The sequence below is a fragment of the Cyprinus carpio genome, chromosome A4 (assembly GCF_018340385.1).
Source record: "Cyprinus carpio isolate SPL01 chromosome A4, ASM1834038v1, whole genome shotgun sequence".
Taxonomy (NCBI): domain Eukaryota; kingdom Metazoa; phylum Chordata; class Actinopteri; order Cypriniformes; family Cyprinidae; genus Cyprinus; species Cyprinus carpio.
The window spans coordinates 33,689,050-33,715,824 of record NC_056575.1 but is presented as its reverse complement, the minus strand read 5'-3'; the positions used below and the strand labels follow the sequence as shown (position 1 = coordinate 33,715,824).

Sequence of the window (26,775 nt, the reverse complement as noted above, 5' to 3'; positions counted from 1 at the left end):
TCTTCTTTGGTGATATAACTGTTTTACAAAACAACTGTGAATATGGTCAATTATGTTTATTCTAAATGATTAGTGGTGTTTTGCGATATACAACAATTGAGAAATTAAAATAGACATGACCGATGTCATAGTAAATGCAACAGAAAAGTTACTAATAAAAAGAAAAAATAGCAGGAGCGAGGCACACCACCCCCAGAAGCTCACAGCAGATGTTTGAGTATTTAAGTGGGCTAATCTCCTTCATTGGGGTGATTTTTCCTGGTTGGAACTGGTTCTGGTTTTAGTTCTGAAGAAAGTTCAACAAAATAAAATATTAGATTTAAAATGCTTAAACTTTAGGTCACTTGTAGACACACATTCTTAATATGAATGACCTTAATACTGTTGGTAATTCTGTGGGTGGTATGATGGCTGATGAAGCTGAAGTGGTTGCTGTTGATGTAGATGGGGTAGAAGTGAGGAAGTCGTCAGCCATTCGGTTCTCTAGATCGGTTCCATAGAGGCTTTGAGACGAGTCCATAGGTCGTGTGATTGTGATTTTCGGTGTCTGTATGGAATGGGTGTCTTGTTGGAGTGGATGATATGTTTGTTATGTTGTTTTTGTATATGGATATGTTGAAAGGGGGCAGTGCAAGTATAGCGTCTATAATGTGGTCTGTAGTGGAGTTGTGTGTGATGTTTACAATGGACTCGATGCTATGGTTCTCAATGTTCAGGGTCTGTACCCCTTTGGTGGTTTTGACGGTGATAGTTCCATGTGTGTATGTGGTGACTGAAGAGGACTTGTAGAACGTCTCACATTTTTGGCAATTCACTCTTGAAGCGGACAAGGGCATGTTGGCGAACTAGTGTTGCCCTGGACAGATATGAATTAGGTGTACTGTTGCTCCAATTATGTCTGCTGTGACAGTTTGGGCGGTGGTGTTCTTCACAGGATGAATGGGATTTCGGCAGCTCAGTATAGTGGAGTTTGTGTCTTTGGTTGTAGTTAAAAGCAGTTTATCTTTGAAGGTGCGTATGGAAACATTTGAGATCTCGTACTAGCAGTCATATGGTCAAATCGATTGCTGCCGTTTCATCTGCAATTGTGTAGTATGTGTTCTGGAGAAACGTGCTGTCGTGAACAACATTGTGTCCATGGCTTTGCAGTTGAATCACCTTTGCCTTCACTGTCACCTGTAATGGAGACCAGGAGAAGGGGAAGACAAAAAACACCTTTGTGTTAAATTCACCTAATAATGGTTACAAAAAGTCAAATACTTGCGTTCAAAAGAGTCTATATAAAAGTAATCTGTAATTAGGTTAGAAGTCATTGTCATGTTCTGTACGCAAGTTTTAGAAAGGATCTTATAAACCTTTACATGGGTTTATGATTTTATAAAAATAGTTAATTTAGGTTACATGTTGCATTTTGTTTCAATGTGATTTATTTATTTATTAATTTTTTTTGGCCAATATCAATGTAGTACCAAATTGTTTATAGGTCTAAAGGTTTGTAATTTGACATCAGTTGCGTGAAATTTTAATGATTTAATAAACTTGTATCAGTCTAGATCAGGGGTGACAAACTCTGGTCCTGGAGAGCCACAAATTGTGTTCCAACCCTAATTTAAACTCACCTGCCTTTAGATTTGTAGTAACTCTTTTGAGCTTGAGCAAGCTGATCAGATGTGTTTGATTATGGTTGAAGCAAAACACTGTAGGGCTGTGACTCTCCAGGGCCAACATTTACCACTGCTGGTCTAGTTTGACAATTGCCACAATTCTCTACTCATGGGAGCATTTGAAGTAAGTGGTATTTGGAAGCAAGTGCTAAATGTTTAAGCGTAGAAACTCCTTTAGTACTTACTCTTTCGTATGGAGTCTTCATTTTAAGTACTTCCTCAGTTGACAAAATGTTACAATTGAAAGCATAGTCCAGCTCATCCAGACATGTGACTAATGATTTGAAATTAAAGTTAACATCCTGGGATCCTTTAACGAGAGATTGCTGGTTTCCTTTATCCTATGCTGTTTTGTAAACCTCGCAATGCTTTGTAATGGACCCTTTTCACATTTCTGGGTTTCTCAGCAGCGGAAGTCGTCATAGTTGGGTTAACTTGAAGAGCAGTGATGGTGTTTTCATGACTTTCAATAAAAGGAAAAAAAAATTGAGAGAGACTGATAACAGGACTCAGAAGAGAACAATGTCAAATTTACAGGACCATCCATCTGAAATGACTGAGCTTCCCTGGTGAATGTGCTTCTTTATGAGTGCCATGAGATTTCTGGCTGAACGACAATGCACAATATTAAAAATAGGTCTCCTCCTCTCAACCTTGATGCTTAGCATTCCGAATACCCAGGTGCTTCTGTCGTTTGCTCGTCCTCTGTTGTACTGGAATTTTCAAGAGGCAATTATGTAAAAATTAGGATAGTGACACCCACAATTAAATGTTTCTGCAATAATGGTATAACATAAGGGAATAAATTCAGAAGTTCTATCTAAATTGAACTCTGTCAGTACACAGTAGCTTTGAACTGATTATCAACACTCGTGATGAACAAATGCTTGAATAAATAAATTAACAAAGAACAGCAGTGAACAGTGCCTATTATCAACAGAATTTAATAAATTGAATAAATTATTCGACCCGACCTGTTTGTGTGCGTGTGTTTGAGTGTATATATATACATATACACACACACACATATATATGTGACCCGTCACGGAAACCAGTGACACAAGTCGGCAGCACAACTTTCGAGCAAAATGAGAAAGAAGCGTTTTTTTTTTTAATTGGTGATTTTCGTTTTTTTGCAGAATCTGTTAGTTGAGATCACGAAGAAACCTCTCCGTGTTTGAGATAGCAGTATTGGTATATTTAAAAGCGTACATTTTGAGGTTGAAATCGGCTTGTTTTTCCGGAGATTCTAGCACGCAGTAGGGGCGTGTCATTGTCTGTGTGTATTTCCATACTGGATAAGCCGGCTTTTGTTTCTTTTGTAATTGCCCCCGCCCTCCAAGGGAAGCGTGGCTACTTATTATGCAGCGCTCTGGCCGGCGAAAATGTTTTGAAGTACTTCTTCGACAAGCCGGATGCTTATGAACAAGCGCTCACTGATTCTGAAGACAATCTGAGCGACGATAAAAGGGGCATAATAAGACTGAATAATATCCCTAATCTACAACTGAGCGAAGATAAAGACGAGGAAGAATGTATCGGACTGGCGTCTGACGAGTTGGACCGTAAGATATCAGAGGCTATATTGACAGTAAGATTTGATGGGGATAAAGACAGAGAAATGGGGAAAATCCGTAACTTTGACTGTAAATGCTACATGAGGAGAAAAGAGAACTCTCTGCATGGGAGACAGTCCTGTAGCCAGAAGCTTTCTCCAGACATTATGTACAACATACGGCTGGATTCTTTAGCTGCGGAAAAAGAGTGGCACGACATGCGAATTATTGGACAGTTAGAGGCAAACAGACGCACAGTGCAAACTTCGGAGATGGTTACATCCACACAAAGAAGACCCCGACAAAGGAGAAAGTGTGCCCGAACGACTTATTTCATTGGAGGCAACGAGATCTGCAAGAATACTTTTCTGTTTCTTATGGGGTGAGTTTCCATAAACATCAAAGTTTGTCGTTTTTGTGTTAAAAATTAAAAATGATGGCCAGATTTTAAAGGAGTGTCTTGCAATGTTATCTACAATGCACAAGTTCAAATAGAGTTTTGACAAAAAAGGTTTTATAAAAAGATAAAACTCAAAAAAAAGTCAAAAAAGATAAATTACTGACATTTTACAATGCACATTATATGGAGTCAATATAATATCACATATATACGCAAAAAAATAAAGTTTTGCAAAGGAAAATAAAGTTTTGCAAACAAAAATTAAAGTATTGAGGAAAATAATTTTGCTTTTTGCAAACAAAAATTAAGAATTGCAAAACATAAATGATACCGCGCGAAAAGCAATGATTTTGCAATACATATTTTCCATGGTCATATCTACAATTTTATTTGCAACACTGGATTTTATTTTGCGCGTCAGTCTAGTTTGAGCTTGCGCTGCAGTTTTTCCTGTGCGCTTCATTTTTTTTCGCGCGTCTCGCTTTGTGGCGCTGTTTTGACGTGGGGATGGAGTCAAGGGGCAGGGGCGTGTACAACATGCCTCCCTGGAAGTGACGTCATCGGCCCGAGACGCAGCTCACTGATCCAGGTACTGTCATGATGAGCAGATGCATGCGAGTGGATCGCTTCCTTTTATTCACTAGCATTAAAACATGCATGGTTTCGTTTTATTAACTTTATTAACAAATGTATATGTGTATTAGCAGCGTTTGCTCAAGTTAAAGAAGTTGTTACCATGCACATCTATTGTTTATTTCGCTCGATGTGCAGTATTTTACTGGCATAAAGTTGGCTTGACGTTGGACGTTCGATATTCGCAAATCTAGGGACCGTCTCTAAAGTTACATGCGAAACTACTATACACTTCTCTAACGTCAATAGCATGCAAGGAGAATGACTAACAGTCATGAAAACAACTGTTAACTGTTCATCCAGGTGTCAACTATAATGCACACCTTTTATATTTTTTGATAATTATTAAAATAAACTGTAAATCATATGTAAAATATTGCTACTTTTCATTACCAAATGGACGTAAACACTAATTAAAAGCTCAAAAGCTCAAATGAAAAATAGCAATATTTTACTTATGATTTACAGTTTATTTGAATAATTATGAAAAATATGAACGGTGTGCATTATAGTTGACACGAAGATGAACACTTTACAGTATGTTTTATGAAAGTGAGTCATTCTGTTCAAATGCTATTGAGCTTTAAATTTGTATTTAAGGGCATTCGGTAATGAAAAGTAGCAATATTTTACATATGATTTACAGTTTATTTGAATAATTATGAAAAATATGAATGGTGTGCATTATAGTTGACACCTAGATGAACACTTTATAGTATGTTTTATGAAAGTGAGTCATTCTGTTCAAATGCTATTGAGCTTCAAATTATGGCATACTTTAAATTTGAGCCCATTCGGTAATGAAAAGTAGCAATATTTTACATTTGATTTACAGTTTATTTTAATAATTATCAAAAAATATAAAAGGTGTGCATTATAGTTGACACCTGGATGAACAGTTAACATTTGTTTTCATGACTGTTAGTCATTCTCCTTGCATATGCTATTGACGTTAGAGAAGTGTATAGTAGTTTCGCATGTAACTTTAGAGACGGTCCCTAGATTTGCGAATATCGAACGTCCAACGTCAAGCCAACTTTATGCCAGTCACACACTTTTATAGCATTAAATGTGTATTGTTTCATTTGGTTAACTGCATGTGTATTAACAGTGTTTGTTTAAGATCTAACCTGTGGGAGGACGCCAGCGCACAGAAGCGTTCTTTGTTCACATTAGTTCAGAGTTACTGCTAGTTTTAATGTAAAATTATGCAATTCACTTCATAAACTATAACGTACATCATTAAAGAGGTCTACGACTCAAGTTTTATATCGATCTCGACTTCGTTTTTCATTTACATAACTTCTGGCATAAATTAATAAATGATTGTCATTGTAAGATAAAAAAAAATGAAGCTCCAATCTTTTTGGTTTAATTTTGCCACGAGTTTAATGCATAAACAAACCCGCGTGACCATAGCAACCTGAGATTATCAGAGATTGATCAAATATTTTTATCCATCCCACAGTCCGTTGATCGTGTCTTTTTATGTAATATATGTGCATATAAGGTTTTTATTATTTTTATCATTATATATATATATATAATATATCCAAGTGGATGCTGCACACTGCTGGTGGTTGAGGAGAGACCGCCACATGATCGTACAGCGATTTGGGTGTACAACAATACATTATAAAACGCTATATAAATGCATCATTCATTTATTCATATAGGCTAACCGTATATAATAATTGATAATAATATTATATTAAATAGGGCTATATTTTTATATTTATTGTTATGCTTATTTCCCCTTTTAATTCGTGTATTGCTTACCTAATTAACGTTCTTTGTTAAATTAGTGTTTTCATTTACAAATGAAACTAGCGAATTATTCATTTATAATTCTAGTATTTATTATTATAGGGTTATTGTTAAATTCATCCTCTAAAGTGCACTTTAATGAAAAGTGTAATGAAAAGTAGCAATATTTTACATATGATTTACAGTTTATTTTAATAATTATCAAAAAATATAAAAGGTGTTCATTATAGTTGACACCTGGATGAACAGTTAACAGTTGTTTTCATGACTGTTAGTCATTCTCCTTGCATGCTATTGACGTTAGAGAAGTGTATAGTAGTTTCGCATGTAACTTTAGAGACGGTCCCTAGATTTGCGAATATCGAACGTCCAACGTCAAGCCAACTTTATGCCAGTAAAATAGCGCACATCGAGAGAAATAAACAACAGATGTGCATGGTAACAACTTCTTTAACTTGAGCAAACGCTGCTAATACACATATACATTTGTTAATAAAGTTAATAAAACGAAACCATGCATGTTTTAATGCTAGTGAATAAAATGAAGCGATCCACTCGCATGCATCTGCTCATCATGACAGTACCTGGATCAGTGAGCTGCGTCTCGGGCCGATGACGTCATTTCCAGGGAGGCATGTTGTACACGCCCCTGCCCCTTGACTCCACCCCCACGTCAAAACAGCGCCACAAAGCGAGACGCGCAGAAAAATGAGGCGCACAGGAAAAAACTGCAGCGCAAGCTCAAACTAGACTGACGCGCAAAATAAAATCAGTGTTGCAAATAAAATTGTAGATATGACCATGGAAAATATGCATTGCAAAATCATTGCTTTCGCGCGGTATCATTTATGTTTTGCAATTCTTTATTTTTGTTTGCAAAAAGCAAAATTATTTTCCTCAATACTTTAATTTTTGTTTGCAAAACTTTATTTTCTTTTGCAAAACTTTATTTTTTTGCGTATATATGTGATATTATATTGACTCCATAACATTATCCTTTATTATTAATAGTATGCGGTCCGATTTTTCCCGTTGCGTCAGTCATTGCTATGCAACCATGCAGCTTTACAGGGGGTATGGCTTATCTAAATGAGATGTAAATGAGCCCTATTGTCACTCCCAGCAGGTGAGAACAGGTGAGAACTGCACAATCTTTTAGAGTCCATTTTCTCCCTTTTGAGCTTTTTTGAGTGCCTACCTTCAAATGGCCACAACTTCTCCAAATATGATCAGATTACCATGTGTTACACATCGTTGAAAAGCTTGGAGACTACACTTTCAGAATATGTGAATAACTCAAAATGCCCCAGAACCGACTTGTGTCCCTACTTTCCGTGATTGGTCACAAATGTACTTCCTTCCAGTCCACCTCTGATTATTTTAAAAATTAAAGTATCAACATTTTGTCAGAATATTAACACATTTTGCTAACTATATCAAAGGCTGCATCTGAAGGACTCGGATCGGTCAAACAGAGAACTGTTCAGCTGTGACAGCTGCCACTGAACACTGAGCTGTACTATGCTCTATTTTTTTATTCACAGTTTTATAACCTGTCTACATATGATCACCATGGTCAAGACAATAAACTGTATAAAATCACACCTTTGTAAGATATCAGTCAGCATTTGAACTGCTGTGTGTGTGTGTATTTTGTAGTTTTTCATATGTATCATTACATTATTCAAGTAAGCTCCAAGCCAATTCCCATGTTGTAATCTGAAAAAAAAAAGGAGGCAGCAAACCAGTGTAACTTACCTGGCCTCGTCTTGACTAAGCCTGAGGTACATCACCGTCTCCTCCATTATGACGTAAAACATAAAAACAAAAATGAACAATTCTGGGGTCACAATTAGGAAATCCTGCGAAGGTGGAACCTCCTTCACTTCAAGGGCCTTGGGAGGGCCCTTCGTGCACTTCGGAGGCCTGGTCTTCGAAGTCCGTGGCCTTCGAAGTGTGTACACTCAACTTTGGGACACAGCTGAAGGGACAGCTTACGCCGTGAAGCAATCGCACTTCAAATCCACACTTCAGAGTCTGCACACTTCAGTTTGGGACAGCCTTCGGCGCGCCGTTGTGACGCAATCGCACTTCAAATGTGCACTCCGGAGACCAAGCACTTCAGTTTGGGACACAGCTTACATACTGCAGATGATGAATCAAGTAAGTATATCTTGATAGAAGCTTTCTTTATTCTTAATTTAGTCTCGCCATTTGTGCGGCTTTTATCATAACGCTGCAGTTCTTGCTATATGAACTCGGGAGGTGAATTAATTGCGTAAATTATCTCTGACTGCATTCTGATATCGGAATGTGATCGTGTCTGTGGACCAAAAAAATTGGCTGCTGAAAATACAATATTTTATTTTAACTTAACGATTTAATATTAAATTTAAAGCTACTGATCAAAATTCAGAGATCCAATCTTGTAATATTTAATGTACATAATAGATATTATAACCACAAATAATATTCAATATATCAGCCACCTCTAAAAATAATGCTGTTTTTTTCTGCATTTGAAGAGCTAGATGTTCCGTTACTGCTTGTGTTTGTAATATGTAGTATTTTTGTTCTTATCTGGAGTTACTCATTCATTTTGCAGGATCAGTACAGTTTTGTTACTGGAGATAAGTAATATTAGAAGTTTTTAATGAACTGTTGCTCAGTCAGCTCACTCTGATCACACATGACAAGCTAAAAGTGCTATATTAAGTCACTGTACCTATGGATTTTAACTGCTTTGAATTTTTTCCATTTGAAAGTAATATATTCCCTCCTGTGCATTTACAGACCCCCCTCTAAACATCATATATTTTACAGGTAACAAACCAAAGGATGAGGACAGTAGCCTTTCTGTGCCAGCCATCGTAAATACAGGAACATCCTTCATGAAGATGTGTGAGAGAAGCTTGTAAGGCAAAATGGAATTTATTTTATTTTTTATTTAAAAGGTAAAATCAATTTTGGGATATTTACCTGTTTTTTGGTCATTTATAAATGTATGTTTTATTCCCTGTAAAGTAGGAATAATAAATGTTTGTAAAAATGTCATCTATTTTTAAAGCCCAGGGTCAGTGAAGATGGTGTGGTCAGGAATTCTGCTGTTTATGGGAAGTGTGAAGGAACATCTCCCAGCATTCTACTATGATGTTGCCCTGATGATTGAGGTAACGTTAATTCATCTCTTAGGTGATGCAGATGTGGTCAAAAGTTTACATACACCTTGCAGAATATACTGCCTATTACATATTTCCCCTATTTTAATTCTTTTTTTTTTTTTTTTTTTTTTTTTTTTTTTTCCAAATATGTTTATTGAGCACCAAAATACAGGATGCATACAATAATAAACAGTACCTATAAATATACAACAGTGCTCACATTTTTTCCAGTATCTCCCCCCCCACACTTCCAACATAACACTATCCCTGTCCCCTACATGGGGTCCCAGACCCTGACGCCCCCCACTCCTAGATAACAAACAAGAGAGGAAAAAAAATAAATAAATAACTAAATTTAAAAAAAAAAAAAATAAAAATTTTTTTTTAATAATAAGTAGCATTATTGTTAGTTACACTGTATGTCCAAAGGACATAAACATTTCACTCAACAGGAATGATATTTAGAGAATCTATGATGGAAAGCAAGGGGTTCCAAGTTTTGTCAAATCTCCTCAAGGAGCCTCTAAGGGAGAACCTTAACCTCTCAAGTTTTAAGTTATGTAAAACTTCCTTAATCCATCTATCATATGATGGAGGTAAGGCTTGCTTCCAGTTAAGTAAGATCAATCGCCTAGCAAGCAGAGTACAGAAGGCCAAAGAATGTTGTGCTTCAGCTGTTAGAGTGCTGCCATGTGAAATGCCAAAAAGGGCAGACAAAGGGTTTGGGTTTGATATACAATGGTAGGCTGTGTGAAGAGTGTTGAAAATTTTAAGCCAAAAGTCTGTTAGCTTTGAACATGACCAAAACATGTGAATGAAATCTGCAGGAGATTGGTTGCACCTATTACAGACATCTATAACATTGGGGTAGAACTTAGACAATCTGTGGTTAGTGTAGTAAGTCCTATGTATTAGTTTACATTGAATCAATGTTATGGACTAGCTCTAGAATCTGGTCCCATTGATCTTCCTCAATATGCCCCAAGTCCTGTTCCCATAGATCTCTGTTTTTTTGGGGGAAATTAGAGAGAGTGGAATCAAGAGCTTTAAAGATATGAGAAATAGCTCCTCTCTGATTGGGGTTTACTTTGAGAAGAGTGTCTACCAAAGTCTCTGGTGGTAGATTTGGGAAGTCAGGGTAATTTCTTTGTACAAAATGCCTAACTTGAAAGAAGCGAAAAAAGGTGAGAGGCAGGGAGTTGAAATTTGGCTGATAGGACGGCGAAAGGCATGAAGATACCATTGTCATAGAGGACTTTGATAGCTGTGATACCTCTGTCGCTCCAGAGTTGAAAGGCAGAGTCCATAACAGAAGGTTTAAAACTGTGATTGTGAGTTACAGGGGCCAGGATAGAGGGATGCTTCAGGCCAAAATGCTTTCTAAATTGCATCCATATTTTAAGCGATTGAGTGACTACAGGATTAGCACTAATGTCAGTAGTTGACATTGGGAGTTGAAAGTATAACCATGATTGTAATGAGGTTTTAGAGGAAGAAAGTTCTACTTGGACCCAGGCTGGCTGAATGGCTGCGGGCTCAACTGTCCAGTATAGGAGTTTTTGAATGTTAGCAGCCCAGTAATAATGTAGAAAATTGGGGAGGGCCAGCCCCCCCGGACCTTTTAGGGAGCTGCAATATGTTTTTCCCGCATGCGCACTGGTTTATTACCCCAAAGGAAATGAGAGACTAATTTATCTACTTTGGCAAAAAACTTCTTTGAGATGAGTACGGGGATATGTTGAAATAGATAAAGAAACTTTGGGAGGATGGTCATTTTGATTAGGTTGACCCTGCCAGCTAAAGAGAGGGGCAGAGTAGACCATCTGCTAAAGTCTTCCTCGACTTTTTTAAGCAAAGGGTTGAAATTACTATTAAAAGTGCTTGCCAAGGACCCGGTGATGAAAATACCCAAATATTTGAAGCCTTGGTCCACCCACCTAAAAGGAGCTACATGGTTTGGCAGTTTACCTACAAGGTTGTTGATTGCGAATGCCTCACTCTTCCCAAAATTTAGTTTATATCCTGACAGTTGGCCAAATTGTTTTAAAATTTCTAAAATTACAGGAAGAGAGGAAGACGGGTTGGATACATACAAGAGCAAGTCATCCGCGTACAGTGACAGCTTATGTACCGTACCTTGACATGTAATGCCCTCAAATTTTTCTTCAGATCTTAGCCAGATCGCCAAAGGCTCGATGGCTATGGCAAACAATAAAGGGGACAGGGGACACCCTTGTCTCGTGCCACGGTGAAGTCGGAAAGAGGGTGAAAACACATTGTTTGTTTGTACAGATGCTACTGGGGATGAATATAGCAGTTTTACCCATGATATGAAACCTGAACCCAAACCAAATCTATCCATCATTTCAAAAAGAAACCTCCACTCTACCCAATCAAAAGCTTTCTCAGCATCCAGCGACACCAATATCTCAGGGGTGCTGGAGCTGGGCATGTTCAGAATGTTTAGGAGTCTTCTGGTGTTGTGAAATGAGTGCCTCCCCAGCATGAAGCCTGTTTGATCTGCTGAAATGATCCCTGGCAAAACATTCTGAAGGTGGAGGGCTAAGATCTTAGCTAGAATTTTGTAATCCACATTTAGTAATGATATAGGTCTAAAGCTACTGCAAAGTAAGGGATCTTTGTCCTTTTTTAGGAGAAGAGTAATTGTGGCATTGTTCAGGGTTGGAGGAAGTCTGCCAAGTGACAGGGCTTCATTATACATATCACTTAGAACTGTGGAGAGAAGTGGGGCGAATTTCTTGTAGAATTCTACTGTGAATCCGTCTGGACCGGGCGATTTCCCACTCTGCAACGTAGTTATCGCTTCCATGATCTCTGCTGTAGAGATTGGCATAGCTAAATTCTCTGCTAGTCCCTGATCTACTTTAGGGAACTCGATAGAACTTAAACCACTTGTTGAACTGGTGTTAGGATTATCAGAGGCATATAGTTCAGAATAGAATTTAGAAAACGTTTCATTAATAAGCTTTGGGTCAGTGGTAGTGGCGCCTGATGAAGATATAATACTAGGAATAAACCTAGATGCTGCTGCAGCTCTAGCTTGCTGGGCAAGAAGTTTACCAGCCTTATCCCCTGACTCAAAAATTCTTTGTCTCGACTTAAGCAGTTGCATTTCTGCATCGTTTGACGTTAAAAGGTTGAATTCTGTCTGATATTGTAAACGCTTCTTATAAAGTGAGGGGTCTGGGTTATTTGCATAGCTATCATCAATTTCCAGAATTTTTTGTGCTAGCTCACTTTGTCTAGACCTGGCAGTTTTTCTGAGGTGGGCTGTGTAGGAAATTATCTGGCCTCTTAAATATGCCTTGAGGGACTCCCACAAGGTGCCCCTCGCAATGTCTGGTTTGTCATTTATTTCAAGAAATAGTTCAATGCTTGATCTTAAAGATTCCACCAGAGAGTCGTCGGCAAGCAAATTTGAGTTAAATCTCCATGGTTTACGGTTGAACGTTGTGATTGGGGAAGTTTATGTCTAGAGACGTTGGAGCATGGTCTGAGATCACAATGCTATGGTAATCGCATGATAGAACATTCGACAACAGTCTGTTATCTATAAGAAAAAAATCTATTCAAGAGTAGGTGCGGTGGACATGTGAAAAGAAAGAAAATGATTTTTTTCCAGGGAATTTGAGCCTCCATGGATCAGACATACCTAGCTCTTCTGCAAAGGACGCTAGTAGCTTGGCGGATTTAGTAAGGGAATGCGGTCTAAGAGACGATCTGTCCAAATCGGCATCTTGCACAAAGTTAAAGTCTCCCCCAATGATAATATGATGTGTTTCAATATTAGGAATAGAAGTAAAGATTTTTGAAACAAATTGCTCGTCATCCCAATTTGGTGCGTAGATGCTGGCCAGGACAACTTTAGTGCGACAGAGTGTCCCTGATACAATAACAAACCGGCCATTTAAGTCTGTAATAACATCATCTGCTTCAAATGGAATATTATTTTGGATCAAAATAGCAGCACCCCCCTGGCTCTTGCACTAAATTTAGAGTGATATACCTCACTGAACCTACTCCTTTTTAAGCGCATAATCTGACCTGTAGGTAAGTGGGTCTCCTGCATAAATACAATATCTCCTTTCAAATCTTGGAGGTGGGAGATAATCTTATTCATTTTAGTAGGTTGGTTTGCCCCTTTGACATTCCATGATATGAAGCGAATGTTATTCATTGTTTGTCTACTTCCCATTGAGACAAAAGTAGATTAAAATTATAGTGTAGAATATGATGTGCTTGACCAAAAAAAAAAAAAAAAAAGGGGGTACTGCCCCCCCCCCCCCCACACACACACACACCCACCCACCCACCCAAGCACCCCCTCCCCCTCCCCCAAAACATGTAATCTACTTATCAAAATTCTTCCGGAGCTCCTTCCCCTTCAAACCTCACACTCCACCACACAGTCATATGAACAAGTTATTTAACTAATATTTCTTTCAAAACACCTCTAAATAATGACTCAGATTTTCCCCTTCCCCTCCTCCCTCCCTCTCCTTATACATTTCGTGCCAGCATGGACAGCTGAGTTATTGATACAGTCCAAAACAAAAGAAGACTTTACTGCAACTCAGACTGGCCTGCACTCACGGGATAATCCACATTACTCATTGTCCATGTATTGACTGTTACATAGCCCATAGTCATACTTATTTCAAACAGGGGTTACATTGAGATGTAGGTTCGAATGAAATTAAATATATGCATGTAAGTATATATATATCAACAAAAACATCACACAGAAAATAAAACTGCCTACCTGTAAACCCATCAGACCAACTGAGAACATAGTTTAACTGGGCTACCAGTCATATCCGTGCATGTGAGTACAAAGAAGAAGGAGAAAAGAGAAAAACCCAGAGTCAAGAGTACCATGAGTAGCAAAATGCCTCTTGTAGGGATCAGTCACCACTTGCGATCGATGATCCGGATTTCTGGTATGATGCCAAAAACTGTTGAGCTTCCTTCACTGAGAAGAGGCGTCGTCTCTCCCCGTCATCAGTCTTAATAAACAGTCGCGCTGGATATAGCAGTGACGGCTTGAGTTTGAGCGTAAACAGCTGACGCATGACTTCTTTGTACTCAGCTCGTTGGTCCATCACCTCAGGACAGTAATCATCGTATAAGTACACTGACTTGCCATCGTATTTTAGGTCGTCTCGCTTCTTGCGGGCAGCGCGAATTACCATGTCCTTGGTCTGAAATTTATGGAAACAAATGATCACAGCTCTAGGTTTACCCCCTTCCGCCGGTTTGGGTCTCAGCGCACGATGAGCCCTATCAAGCTCCGGTGGAGAAGTCAGCACATCTTGGCCCAGTATGTCCATCAGGAGATTAGAGAAGAATACTGTTGGCCGTGTTCCCTCCACAGATTCGGGTATCCCGATGAGACGCACGTTGCACCGTCTGCTTCTCCCCTCCAGGTCAGTAATTTTGGCTTTCAGTTTAGCGTTGTCATCGGCCAAGTTGGAAAGCTGAGATTCCAGTGACTGCATTTGATTCAGCCCAGATTCCAGGTCGGAAATACGTTGTTCATGATTAGCGATCGTGGTCTGCACACCGTCTAATTTCGCGTCAATGGCCGCGAGTTTGTTTTCAAATCTGGCGGACAGTGAGTCAGGCTTCGTTAACAAGTCTGCGCGCAGTTCCGCTAGCATGTTAGCCAAAGTAGCATTGTCGATAGCAGAGTCCGGTGATGAAAGTTCTTTCTTTGATTGTTTGGCGGCTTTAGACATAGTTGCTGGCTAGGACTGTCCAACTACTATTTAAAAGGCAGTTATAGCGAGGTTAAGATTAAACTGACTGAATAATACCAAAAATAGAGATTGTGTGGTCGGAGCTTGGAAAAACACCGCTACTCCATCCCACTCGCTAACCGGAAGTCCCCCTATTTTAATTCTATACAGAATGCTATATTTCATAGCAATATGAATATGATTGTGGCTGTCATACCCTGTCAAATGCGGCTTTACGGAGCTCAATGGGTCTGAACGGTCGGGCCAAGCTGTGGTATAAACAAACGCTATTGGATATTTAAAAAAGGGGCAGGGCTGCTTGATATGTCCAGCCCTGTCTTCCTGTTTCAGTTAAAATGACGTCAACACACAGAATAACGCTGCGTGTTTCAAAGCATTTCAGCAGACCTTTAAGTAAGTATTTAATGAAATTAAGTACCTACTCATTGAGTAGGCAGTTTCAGACGCAGCCATTGTTAATTCTGATTAATACAGTAGGTAGACATCCAAAACGTCACTTCTACCGCCGCTCGTACCGCCGCCGCGGCGTCTGCAAAGTGCATTTGCAGCTTTTGACCGCTGAGTGGCGCTTTAATCACAAGTTTTCAAACAAGCGCATCAAAGCACATTTTCGCAAATAGACGTCAGTTTTGCCTCTCTGATGTGTTGCATTTGACGGCTGCAGTCAGGGAAAATGAAAGAAAAACAATATAGTTAAAAATATTTAATATTCACAGATGAAAGTTTGGTAATTATGAAGTTATGTGCATTTCTTAGAACGAATTCAAGCTGGATAAATGTCAAGCCTGTGCCTGAGCCTGTGCTTATATTTTCTCTAAGCTACACAGTATTACACCATATTTTAGATTTGACACACTTAATAGGTCTGCAGTATTATTTATATAATATGAATTATGTGTTATATTATTCAAAAGAAATTGTGGTTTACTTTGCATCAGAGCATTAAAAGTGGTAGCCTATTTTAGTGAGCTAGGCTACATGGATTTATATGCAAAATGTCAATATTCTCATATATTAGGCCTATATTTTAATTTATATTTTAAAATTCCTTTAATAAAACAACATGCATTTTTGTTATTCGTTAACTGTCCTTTATTTTGACAGACAACTTCTTGGGAAAATATATTTGTCTGTAAGAAATTGTTGCTTATTTTATAAATTATTTTCTTTTAGTAAAACGTGAGGCACTGTATAATTTCGTTCCCATTATTTAGGCCTGATTAAAACAAGAAACGAATAAATTAAACCTGCACGATTTAGCTAAATCATTGAAATTCTAAAGAATGGACGGATTAATAAAAAACGTCCTCACGATTAAAACTCAAGTTCTCTCATTATAATCACCAAACTGCAAATGATGTAAAAAAAAAAAAGAGATTCATTAATAGACAACTTCAGTGATTTTAAAGGGAGCCGCCGTTACTTGCTTACATAGAATTTAAGTAAAAAAAAATAATAATTGCAGCCGCATTTAAATGCAGGTGTGTAAAATGTCTGCGTGCAAGATTTGCGCGGCGCGAGTGATGCTGAGTGCATGCGCAGCATTTATTCTTATTTGTTTTATCTTCACTACAAATCTTGTTTGGTTTTATTTTGGATAATTGCATGTAAAAAATAATTTACGTTGTAATGCATATGCAAAATGTGAATAACTATTCATATTTAAGTGTTTGTGCGAAAATTATTAATGCGCATGCAGGACACTTGAATTTTTTCCTGATAATGAATTAACTTAAAATTGTGGTGTCTCACATACATGAGAAATATATCTACAGAAAGCTTGAAATGTCTTTTAAACGAATCAATTCAGAACGAAAGCATTGTGTAATCTGTGAAGGTTGTATTTCTCTTTAAAGGCGCGTTCATGTGGAGAGAGGCAGCACTGTGAATTTCATCTTGCAGTCGACAAGAAAACATTTGTTTATTAATAAATAATTAAAATGTCTCCTTTTTTTTTACAATTATTGGGCTACTTCTGCCTGTGCTTTGGGGCAAACTTAATGCATGTGCTTGAGCGCGAAATATATTAAGGCTCATTATGGATTATATATGAAAATGTAATATAATCCTGCGATTAGTTGAATAATGACAAATGAACGACTAGTAACTAGAAAAATCTTACATGGGAGGCAGACCTATTAAATACCCTCTAGACATCTCTGTTAAAGTTTTTAAAGCATTTTATACGCGTTTGCATAAACTCTTCTTTCAGAACGGTCTGTAATGGAGAGATGCCTTAACACTGATTTTTCCTCTGAAACACAAAAACGAAAATTGAAATAAAATTGATATTTTTTTTTTTGAGAATGGCCAACCCTTCTCTGCAGATATTGTTGCTTCTGGTTTGTGCATTGTAAATAGGCTAAAAAAAAAAAAAAAAAAAAAAAAAAAAAAAATTATTTAATAATAATAATAATGTCTCCAAAAAGTTTTTTTTTGTCATGTCTGTAACGCATGTGTATTCCCAAATCTAAAAAAGCCTATAAAACATCATAGACGGATCATACTGATGTCTGGACTGGTCTGGATGTCGTTTGCGAATTTATTTATTTATTTTATTGAGTTAAGGCAACTTCCTCTGAAGTTATAATAACTAATAAACTATATTGCGCTATACATTAGTCAACATTTGAAGTGGATCAAAACCTTTCTTCAAAGTTGCCCTAAAACCAAAATGACGAGTCCTATCTAAACCTGTTCTGCAAGTTTGATACCCTCATAAGACACTGTCCATATGAAAGACCAAGAGATTCACACCTTTATCTCGACCCCCACAAGCTATACATAACTACCACAACCCCCTCCAGCTGAACTGAATTCGGTCTGTTTTTTGGCTGTGAGGAACAGTGTGTTCTCATGTTACTGGGCTGAAACATGCCTGCACTCACAGCAGCCCTACTCTTTTTATTCATTATTTTCCCGCAGCCCATATTGTTGTTTTCACAAGACCATAATAATAACAAATTATCAATTGATAATTAATCATTATTTTACGAAAATCATTGTTATTTGTGAACGTAGCGTTTGCGGAAGGCTATAAGACCAAGCGGAGTCCTCCATCAGCTGCTCCCGCTTCACAGCGCGCGGGACTCGCGCTAACTGCACCCAGCTTCAAAGTCCGCAAATTTTGATTTAACTAAATCAGTTTGAGCGAATACAACTTACTGATCATGATCCCAACATTTAGCAAGACAGAAAAACATTCAGTCTACCTGAAGGAAGATGTATTTCATTGTAAGTTAATGCTGTTAATTAAATAGAGAGTTAAAGAGAGAGAAAGAGAGAGAGAGAGAGAGAGAGAGAGAGAGAGAGAGAGAGAAAGAAAAATAAAAAAAACCCGTGTTGGCTATTCCTAAACTTGGAGCTCATTATTGAAGTACAAATCCAAACACCAGAAGCAAACTCTCAGTTCTCAACCCGCGGCCAACCTCATATTATTAAATTCGAAAGTGCTTTCCATATTTGGATCAACATACGCTACATTTGTGAACGCACATTTTCTGCAATGTCGCGCGTCGTCATGCTCCCGTGCGCGTCTTACAGACTGCAACTTACAATCGCAACTTCATTGTGCTGTTACTCCTTTCGAGCCGAATTTCACAAAATTGGTCAGCTCCCGACAGCATCAGGTGTTTTATTTATGGGGAGTAGAATTATTAATTTATTTCAATGAATGTAATCGATTAAATATCATAATATTTAGGCTATAATATTATAAATCAGGTTGGTTTGTATTGATAACGTAATATGTAAATGATATGCGTGCGGCCGCGAGACTTGCACTTGCACCATAGTGCGGCACGTTGGAAAAAAAGGTTGAGAACCACTGGGCTAACGTTTCATAGCCCTTCAGTTGTTATGCTTTAAAATCCCATAACATTTGTAATTTCACAGTATTTTCACCTCCTAAATCACTAACCTTTAAAGTCACAATTCTATAATGGTCAAATTTACTCAGGCCGATGGCACTTTTAATTAGGTACATTATGTTTTTTTTTTTTTTTTTTATTTATTTATTTTTTTTAGAATAATTGTAGCTTACATAAATAGGTGAAGCAAAACAAATATGAATAATATTTGGATCGTCCCTTATTTTTTCCCTTATTTTCTTAAAGAATAAACACTTATTTTCTACAAGAATAAACATGATAACATATTATTAATTCATAGAAATAATTTAAGCAATTAAAACCTGATAACATATTATTAATTCATAGAAATAATTTAAGCATTTAAAACCTTTTTTTAAAAAACTTGAACTTCAATACTATAAAACTGACTTTAAAATCTCAAGGAGTTTATAAGTTAAAAAGGGTAAAATGTCACAGTGCATGTTAAATAGCCTAAATGAACTTATGTTAACAACATAATTAGAACTAACAATATAATTCGATTTTTTTTAAATGAACAATTCCTGTATAAAATGGGACAGCAACCTTTATATCAAACATTTTTAAATCGTCCACAGCTGAGCAAAGCGCGAGGCAGGTTGAGCGTGAATGTGCTGCACAAAGTCATTTTCAGATGCAATGAAAATTAAAAAAAAAAAAAAAAAACCTGGATAGCCTAGATTAGGCCCAGACTCTCTTCCTAAGTATATAATAATTATAATTACCCCACAGTAACAAATTTTAACCGATTAATCACCTATTTTCGTTTGCTGCATGTTATTTTATTTATTTATTTATTTTTTTTTAAAACAGGCTAAAAAATAAATTAAGTTTGTGAGAGGAAAAAATATATAAGTATATATATAAGAATATATAAGTCATGTATAAGTTGCATTTTATTACATTCAGAAATAATAACGGCTGGCCTAATAATGTTATAATGTGCCAACAGGATAATTTTAGTTCTCCACGTTTCCATATTCGTGATGTTGCCTATTTCAAGCTTAACTATTATTCATTAGGAAAAATAGGCTTTGTAGTTCACGCGTGTTTCAGTATCGACGGGGAAAAAATTAAAAATCATAATTAACAAAAAATATGCCAAAGTGGACCGCTGCTCGCGCCGAATGGCACGGTGAACGGCTACTGTTTCCAATGAATGTGCGCGAGGCACCAGCGCGATCAAACAGCTGAAACAGAAAATACAAAATTTTTGGTCACACAGTAAAGGCATAATTCAAAAATGCAAAGTGTTAGCAGTTTGAAAAATCAAGAATAATAACAGAATGAATAATAATTATTGCTAAATGCTGGACCGTTCTCATATCTATCTGCAAATGGAACCTGAAGGATTTTTTTTTTTTAAACCAAGAATGAACCGAAATGAAAACATTTAGCTATTTATCCGTATATATAGGCCTTATATTTAATGACTGTTTAATAACAATAGCAAGCATAAGATCCTTTGTGTAAAGGTCTTCTTTTAATTTTTGATGAGTAGACTGTAGCCTAAGACTATCCTACATTTTGAAATTAACTCACTGTACATTTTTTAATGTTTTTTTTAAAGATGGTACAATGTTTATATCATAATGTTATTGTTGTTTTACCTCCTCCTTTTATCTCATTTATACAATTACATTCAGCGCGTTACCCATCCCTTTTCTCCACCATCCGTAACATACACAAAAGATTTTAACACTTGACTGACTTGAAGTTAACGCCGCGGCCCTGCGGCGGCGGTACGCGCGGCGGTATTACTCATTTTGGTTGTCTACCATCTGTATGCCATAAGAAATTAACTGGGAGTAGGATGAATACTTTTCACAAACACTTGGTAACATCACAAATCAAGATTTATTTTAAGCATACATTCTAAAAACAGCTGGGTTAAAAATAACCCAACTGGTTACCCAGCGGGTCTAGGTAAATATTGGACAGAACACATGCTGGGTTACACACTATAACCCAGCAGGATGGGTTGTTAAGAAAACCCAAGATATAGTCATTTTTACCATTTATGTTTGCTATTCTGGGTTATTGTCATAATTTCACCTACAATTAACCAGACAATCATAGATTAATAAACATGAAAAATACAGGTTTATACTGTTAAAATTCACTTTTAATGTCAACCGACAACAAATATATGTTCAAATTTGTACCAGTGACAAACTGCATAACATATATTGTTTTAATTTTTTTTTTCATTTTCAGCAAATGCAAAAACTGTTTAACTATTACATTTTTACATTTAACTATTTAATTAGACAGTGAAATGACTGACAATTAAAATTTAATATGACAGAAAATGCTAAATCAACAGGTAATCAACACTGCACAATGAATCTCTAATTAACTCTCTCTACACTTTGTTTATGAAAGGATTTGTGAGATATGTCTGTGATACATTACTCAACGTTGCAAAAACACGGAGAAACCTTTGAAGCTCACCTCAGCGCAAACACAAATATGCTGATCGGGTCAGTCGCAGACTGGTGCTCCTAAATATTTTTTCAGTCACACGCAGTAGTTTTCAGTCACAAATGGTCACACTGTAGAGCCCTGTACATGGACTGATTTTATACAACAGTTCAGTAAACAATAAAGTTAATATTAAGAAGCTAACGTTTTTGACACCATTTTTCCTGTTTTTGGTTGATTTCACCAACAAAAACAATTCCAAACACAGCCACAGCACTGTTTTGTCTCTGAGCAACATGGCAGCGTTTTTGTTCCTGAATAAATCAACCATTTAAATGATTTGCTTCAATCGCAATGAATCACTTATTAACAATGACTTGATGCCACCTACTGGTGGTTTTAATTTCACATTTAAAGTAGCCTTTCTTTTCATTTTTAAATGATTAAAAATGTTTAAAATATCTAAACATTATGTATTTGCAACTGCAGGTTATAGCATTCCATGTCCCTCTGAGCTGCATCAAAATAAATAAATAAATACATCATAAATACACGTGTGTAAACACATCTAAATGCCACTTCAGATGCAGCTTCTGTGTCTTCTCTGCATTGCAAAGATGAATTTTGATACTGATTTAATTTGCTTTGCAACAGCCCTAATGTATTATTCTTCTGACTGACTGGTTAAATGTAAGAATTTGACTCAAAAATTGATGCACACTTATCGAAAAAAAAAAAAAATGGCTTGATAAAGGTAAAAATCCATTTAAAGTTACTGGAAAATATTATTTTCTATCAGTGCTATCACTGTAAATTTAGGAGTTATCACCAACCCCCACAAGGTCGTTCATCTTTGTGCTGATTAACTTGTTGGAGTTTATTTTCAATATCAACTGGTTGGATGTACATTATATCTTGCTTAATGCACATACAGTCCGGTCAGGTCTAATCAACATTCTTAGTTGATGCACTGGCTACAGTTGATAGCTAAATATATTCTAAATAACTAATATATATATATAATATATATATATATATATATATATATATATATATATATACACACACACACACACACACACAAAATTTATTTTATCCTCAGATTCCTTCTTGTAACTCTTCCCCTCTCAGTCACACACCTGGCTGAAAGGCTCATTATGCAGCTCATTATGTGGGTCTTTGTCTTCTCAGGTGTGAATCACACAAATATTCATGATAGTTGACGCCTACTCGCATATGCCCTTTCGAAACAAAAAGTGTCTTAGAAAATTTAAATCAATCTATTGTTTTCTGAGTGAGTAAACAAGATGATTTTCACATCATTTTGAAGCAAAAATTCTAGGCTACAAGGTCCATGTTTGACAGTCTTGTGAACAAATGTTCTCTAGGTGTTTTATGACCTTATTTCAACAATCTGTATTGTTAAAAGCACTATATAAATAAAGGAGACTTGACTTGACTATGTTGGAAGAGGAAAACAGAGAGATGCAAGGCTTTTACTCTGAAAACACCCATCCAGGGTTTCGCAGTGACTGGTGCAAGATGCTGGAGGAGTAACTCGGTATAACTCATCAGTTCAGATCTGAAAGTCTTGTAAATACCTCAGGATTGTTGTTAGTGGTTCTGATTTCTGATTGACAGTTTCATCTACTTGCTTACTGGATGTATTTTATACTGTTTACATTGTATAGCACTGACTTTGACAACATACCAAGCCTGTTACAAATTGAACGGCTACTTTATTATATATAAATAAAGTTGTTTCATGAAATACTAAAAATGTAAAAAAAAATATATATATATAACAGCAAAATATGATTTTAAATAAAGGTCATTGATGAGACTGGTCTCTTTTTGGTAATTTAGGCAGGTGTGTGTGTGTGTGTGTGTGTGTGTGTATATTTAGCCTATATAATAAATATACAACATTCACCTAGTAATAAGTGCCTCTCTCATAAATATATATATATATATAGAGAGAGAGAGATGTATGTTTGTGTGCATATCTTTCATTATTTCACACAAACATTGATGTACACACATGCATTCATAAATAAACATACAGACCTTCATACTTATATAAATTTATAATAATTTGTAATACTTATTTTAAATAAGTATTTGTTTGTCCTGCTGTCGTTGGCAGCCTCCTCCTATTTCCGTTTTTTAAGGTGTTAAATGAAATAAATTTGCTTAGTATTGTGCATCATCACCTTGAACGTTTCATTGCTGTCACTAAGCTATCACTAGCTAGCTAGTTACTTTACTAGTTTGCTACGTATTACTAGCAAACGTAACTTCACTGATAACCTACATGGATGTAAATGTCAAAAGACCAGTATTTCGGATAACCTATGCATGCTAGTTATGAAAAGTACAGTTGCTCTCTACTCTACATTAATTATAACTAGCAGGCTCATACACACACAGTAACCGTTATGCTGATAGTGGTGTTGACGTGGTGTTCACCCTTCTGTACAGTTCTCCTCTAGGAATATACTAAAATATGTTGTTGTTTTTTTTTAATTGGCCATGGCCAGATGCACTCAGGCAATATTTGCAGAGGCCGGCACCTGCTGGAGAAAGGACACCTGATCCTTCATGTTCTCCTCTCTCTGAACTCTGTAAGTACAAATAGTACTATTGTTGCTGTTTTTGTTATTGTTATTATTATTAGCAGTTATTACTTTTACACTCACCTAAAGGATTATAAGGAACACCATACTAATACTGTGTTTGACCCCTTTTGCCTTCAGAACTGCCTTAATTCTACGTGGCATTGATTCAACAAGGTGCTGAAAGCATTCTTTAGAAATGTTGGCCCATATTGATAGGATAGCATCTTGCAGTTGATGGAGATTTGTGGGATGCACATCCAGGCCACGAAGCTCCCGTTCCACCACATCCCAAAGATGCTCTATTGGGTTGAGATCTGGTGACTGTGGGGGCCATTTTAGTACAGTGAACTCATTGTCATGTTCAAGAAACCAATTTGAAATGATTCGAGCTTTGTGACATGGTGCATTATCCTGCTGGAAGTAGCCATCAGAGGATGGTTACATGGTGGTCATAAAGGGATGGACATGGTCAGAAACAATGCTCAGGTAGGCCGTGGCATTAAAACAATGCCCAATTGGCACTAAGGGGCCTAAAGTGTGCCAAGAAAACATCCCCCACACCATTACACCACCACCACCAGCCTGCACAGTGGTAACAAGGCACGATGGATCCATGTTCTCATTCTGTTTACGCCAAATTCTGACTCACAGAAACAGAAACAGAAATCGTGACTCATCAGACCAGGCAACATTTTTCCAGTCTTCAACTGTCCAATTTTGGTGAGCTCGTGCAAATTGTAGCCTCTTTTTCCTTTGTGTAGTGGAGATAAGTGGTACCCGGTGGGGTCTTCTGCTGTTGTAGCCCATCCATCTCAAGGTTGTGCGTGTTGTGGCTTCACAAATGCTTTGCTGCATACCTCGGTTGTAACGGGTGGATGCTCTTCTATCAGCTTGAATCAGTCGGCCCATTCTCCTCTGACCTCTAGCATCAACAAGGCATTTTCACCCACAGGACTGCCACATACTAGATGTTTTTCCCTTTTCACACCATTCTTTGTAAACCCTAGAAATGGTGAAAATCCCAGTAACTGAGCAGATTGTGAAATACTCAGACCGGCCCGTCTGGCACCAACAACCATGCCACGCTCAAAATTGCTTAAATCACCTTTCTTTCCCATTCTGACATTCAGTTTGGAGTTCAGGAGATTGTCTTGACCAGGACCACACCCCTAAATGCATTGAAGCAACTGACATGTGATTGGTTGATTAGATAATTGCATTAATGAGAAATTGAACAGGTGTTCCTAATAATCCTTTAGGTGAGTGTATAATCACATCACCTTAATACTACTAACTGTAATCAGTAGTATTATTTAGCCTTGTAGCAGCCTAATAGATTAGTAATAATAGTAGTGGTGGTAGTAATTGTAATTTATCTACTACAATACATGGTCAGAGATAAAATGTATTTGTACAATGCAACTATGTGGTAGGATGATAGAAATGACCAAATGCAATTGTGTAACGAACAGCATGGATGAACTCTGTGTTTAAATACATCCAGCTGCAGGAGTAGGGACATCCAGTAGTTGTACTCCAGGGACCAGTGACACACAGCCTGCATCAAGTGAGTCTATTTAATAGTATTTATTCAAGCCACATCCATACTTTAAAGTACAACAGAAAAAGTTTAGCATGTATTAAAATACAATAGCTTGTTTTCTTAAAGAAGTTCATCCACATTCATAATTTCACTCACTGCTTGTCTGGCTATACAATATGCTTGTATACAGGTGAAGGTGAAGGGACACCCTGGACCACATCAAGCACTCAGGGCACCAGTGAAACACAGACCACTGAGACCAGGGACACTCAGCCTGAAGGAAGTTAGTCCTTTGAATAACTAATTCAAGCTTACAACCATCTGACAATATGTACTAGAAGATAATGAAAACACATGGAAATCACAATAACATCCCATCCCTATGAATCTAATTTCAACCACAGTTTTAGTCATTTTCACTAATTTAATTTAACGCCACTGATCTGGCTGTTGCAGGTGAAGGGGCCACATCTAGCATTCCAGGCCCCAGTGAAACACAGTTCAATCTCAAAAATCAATCTCGCCTAGGGCAACCAAAGGGCTAGAGCCGGCCCTGCCTGTGGGATTCCCAAAAAATGTCAGGCTCTAGTGGACAGTGGATGAAATCAGTGTCAGACATGATTTCTTAGACTGCAGCCTGTCAGAATCATAAAGCTAGCAACTGAAGTTTGTTTTCTGCAGCAATGCAGACCGATCCTCTGATAATGTACCGAGAGGAAAAAGAAAGACCAAAATTGAGTATTCTGTTTGAATATTTAGCTTGCATTATAAAAGACAGAACACTAAATTGTATGATATTTATATAGTGATAGATTCCCAGTAAGGAATACCAGTAAGAACAAAGATGGATGATACATGTAGCCTGTCCTGGAGACACAATGCCAAACAGCAGAGTCAGCAGATCATCAATCATTATCTGGACCATCTGAATAGGACAAAAGTATTTTATCAAATAAGTGAAACAGTACAGAAATGTACAATATACATTTTTCTAATTTGTTTTTAATTAAAGTGTTATTTGAGCGAAACAACTGAGCTCCTGCGACAGTGGAACCTGTAATTATAATAAACAGCCACATGTGTATCATTCTGATCAAGACATTGCGCAAACCTTATCCATTTCATTTTAGAAGACTTTATGTCATGCTAATAGTGCGCCACTAATGTACAGGTGAGAAAACTCAGAGGTGAGGGAATCAATCGAAGAATCAGATTGGTGCTCTGATCTGCTTCTTTTTGTCAGTCTTTCTTTTTCTTTTGCCGCTCTGTTTCTCAATCTGTCCTAAAAGGATAAAAGTCAGGGTCTAATTTGATCTTTTTCCATTTGCTGCTCACTATC

General features: G+C 37.2%; 1 long non-coding RNA gene across 1 annotated transcript; it reads left to right on the top strand.

The window, feature by feature from the left end:
- The first annotated feature begins 23,810 nt into the window (after window positions 1-23,810).
- Window positions 23,811-26,559, top strand: LOC122139267. Its single transcript, XR_006156164.1, has 4 exons — window positions 23,811-23,899; window positions 25,398-25,460; window positions 25,627-25,719; window positions 25,893-26,559. It is a non-coding gene; the product is annotated as an uncharacterized LOC122139267 (long non-coding RNA).
- Window positions 26,560-26,775: the final 216 nt, after the last annotated feature.